At 39.3% G+C, this 3446-nt stretch overlaps 1 long non-coding RNA gene across 1 annotated transcript in view; it reads left to right on the top strand.

Moving 5' to 3' along the window:
* Positions 1-3011, top strand: part of LOC145716251 (uncharacterized) — a 57092-nt gene extending 54081 nt beyond the window's left edge. The window contains exon 4 of the long non-coding RNA XR_014138809.1: positions 2918-3011. This is a non-coding gene — a long non-coding RNA (uncharacterized LOC145716251). The remainder of the gene's footprint in view (positions 1-2917) is intronic.
* The last annotated feature ends 435 nt before the right edge of the window (positions 3012-3446 follow it).

The raw sequence follows: 3446 nt of genomic DNA, 5'->3' as shown, positions 1-3446 counted from the left end.
AGGAATGAAATCTTGCCATTTGCAATGACGTGGATGGAACTGGAGGGTTTTATGCTGAGCGAAATAAGTCAATCAGAGAAAGACATGTATCATATGATCTCACTGATATGAGGAATTCTTAATCTCAGGAAACAAACTGAGGGTTGCTCGGGTGGTGGGGTGTGGGAGGGATGGGTGGCTCTGTGATAGACATTGGGGAGGGTATGTGCTATGGTGAGCACTGTGAATTGTGTAAGACTGTTGAATCATAGACCTGTAACTCTGGGACAAATAATACATTATATGTTAAAAAAAAAAAAAGAAAAAAGAAGATAGCAAGAAGGGAAAAATGAAGGCGGGCGGAAATTGGAGGGGGACATGAACCATGAGAGACTATGGACTCTGAGAAACAAACTGAGGGTTCTAGAGGGGAGGGGGTTGGGGAGATTGGTTAGCCTGGTGATGGGTATTAAAGAGGGCACGTTCTGCATGGAGCACTGGGTGTTATACGCAAACAATGCATCGTGGAGCATTACATCAAAAACTAATGATGTAATGTATGGTGATTAACATAACATAATAAAATAAAATAAAAACTGTGGGGTTTTTTTGCCTTTTTTGTATACCTTGTAATTTTTTCTTGGTAGCTGGACATGATGTACTGGGTTTAGGAACTGCTGTAAATAGGGTTTTAGTAATGTGGTGGTGACTTTTTGAGGGAGGGGAAACATTCTATAGTCCTATGAATAGGTCTTGGTCTTTTAGTTGGTCTGTGCCATGGCACTGTGAACTTCAGAAGTGCTTCTCAATTCCTCCTGCCCTTACATGTGAAAAGGTGGCTAGAGTGGGTTGGAGCTGTGTATTTCCTTTATCCCGCATATAAGGCTAGAAGTGTCTAGACGTGCGTATTTCTCTTCCTCTCTCTGGAAGACTAGAGCTGGCTGGAGTTAGGTATTTCCCTTTTCCTGGGTCAGTTAGGCTCTGAAAAAAAACCCAGTACATTAGACTCTGTTTAAATAGTTTCTCCTGAGGACAGAAGGTGTTAAGAACAGAGTGCTCTGTTGTATTTCAAAATGGTGACTTTTCCCACTTTCCCGGCAGGAAGAATGAGGGGATTTTTCACTGACATTAACTGTGAGAACCTGTTCAAACTCTTGAGGTAAAACTCATAAAAGTGTGGGAACCTCCATCTTGCCTCCTCTGTTTCTGAACTCATGGAGATTTTGACTCTCAAACGTGTCCACCCTGACCTCCAGCAATTCATCAGTTACGGTTTAGGATTTGCTATTACAGCACTGGTTCCTCTAAAGGTTTCTGCTCCAGCAAGGTGTGATTCTCTGTTCTGCCTGCCTGTCTATCTAACTCTGGGGACAATGGTTTTCCCTGTGACCTCACTTTCTTATGGATATAAAAGGAGTTCTTGAGTTTTCAGGTTGCTCAGCTTTTCACAGGTTGTAGGGATGTAGGGGTGACTTCCAAGCTTCGTACATGCTAGACCAATAATTGGAAGTTGCTATAGTGAAACCTGCAGGAGTTACTTTGCACACTATTGCAGATATCCATCAGACAACTGAAAATTGGTGTTGATAGTTCACACACAAAAAATGAAGGCTAACGACTTCAATTTTGAAGATGGGATGGAGGTAATATTAAATGGATGAGCTTTGGGAGCCTGGGTGGCTCAGTCGTTAAGTGTCTGCCTTCGGCTCAGGTCATGATCCCAGGGTCCTGGGATCGAGTCCCACATCGGGCTCCCTGCTCTGCGCCTTCACCCCCATTTTTGACAAATATTTCTTACAATATTTATCCTCTCTATTCTAAAGATTTGATCCTGAAGTAGTTTAGAACACCGATAGTGTAAATATTAACATGTATTAAATAAATCTAGGTGGCAAATGTGCATGTCATTCTAAGATACCATTTATATGGAAAATCAACAGTTCTCAGGTTATAATTTCATTACACAAGACTTATAAATCTTCTTGATTTCACTGACACTTTAATTAACGAGTGACATGTCTAGTCCTAAAGTAGCTAGTCTACATAATTAGTCATTTTGCTTCTTGTGTTTACACTAATCTTGATACTGTACTCAATTTGAAAATCTGCCTTCTACCATTGTGGAAAGCATAAACAAGTTTAATATAGTTGTTATTTAACATTTTGACTAAGCCTTTTCCAGTGAATTCAAACCTAGAGCAATTTTGTTTTATGAGAAAGATTTATTTTTTTTAGTGATGTTAGCCTTTAGGTGTGCTTGACTTTGTAGTGTCAGAATAATTAATTTGCTTGATTTTACCTCTCATGGTCCATTTAATTTTCTCTTGGAAGATTTCTCTCTTTGTCCTGCTACCATGGTACTCCTCTCAGTGATAATGTTAAACAAGGGAATATTAACCTATTTCCAGTTACCATAAGAACAGTTTATTTATTTAGTTAGTTCTTTTATACCCCATACCCCCACTCCAAAAAAGAAAAAAAAAAGATTTGACAAATCTTAGAAAATAATCTATTTAGATGCAATGTATTTGGTCTTGGGAAGAGTAAATGTTTTTTCCGGCACTGAATTTCAAAAAGAATTTAATACATGGGTTCCTAGACACTGAACAACAATATAGAAAATAACTAACACCTTAATCTAGGTAATCTGTATTTCTTCTGTGTCACTTGTGAGACCAACCAATACTGCAGAAAATAATACCACATCTAAGATTTTCTCTGCTGCTTAATGTCTGGCTGAATTGGCCACTCCCTTTTTGCGTGCTAACAACTGAAGAAGCAATTGTAACACCTATCAATGAATAAGCAGACAAACGTCATTTTGAATGATGTGTATGGATTTTCAGACCCTTTCCATCTATACACCCCCAAAATCGATAGGGTCACCCCTCCAAATTTCATCTTGGCATCAAGCACCAGCCCTGAATTTTTGTTCCAGAAACCTGCTGGATAGAAGCTGAACCACTGGGAACTCTGTGACAATGCTAAGAAGAGAAGAGTATCTAGGAGACACTAATTACTGATGAGGCCACCTCACCTGGGAGAAGTATTCCTTCTGTGGTAAGTGGTTTTACTGTAAAGTAATGAAGTTACAGGATTGCTATTTTTCAGGATCTCTAAAGAGGAAATCCGTAGAGTCACATGGCAAATGAGGAGAGGGAACAGGTACAAAGTTAAATTTTGGATGTAATTTTATAGCAGTAATCCAGGAAGGAGCGTCAACTTGGCAAAGACTTTCCTGCAGGTTGGTGGAAAGAATGTAAATCTTACATATATGAAACATCAAATCATGTGTTTATGGGAATTGACTAAGCGTGTGTGGTACTGGCAACAAGAGTAGAGAGGCCTGTGGAATAGAAAAATAAAATATAAAAATATAGCCCAAATAATGTGGAACTCTAATACGTGAGAAGGGTGGCAGCTCAAATCACTAGTTCAAAGATGGACAAAGATGGGCCCAGAACAAC

This window comes from Leptonychotes weddellii, chromosome 11 (genome assembly GCF_054177405.1).
Source record: "Leptonychotes weddellii isolate Sample4059 chromosome 11, ASM5417740v2, whole genome shotgun sequence".
Taxonomy (NCBI): Eukaryota; Metazoa; Chordata; class Mammalia; order Carnivora; family Phocidae; genus Leptonychotes; species Leptonychotes weddellii.
Note: the sequence above shows the minus strand (reverse complement) of the source record. Positions and strands in the feature narration are given on the sequence as shown.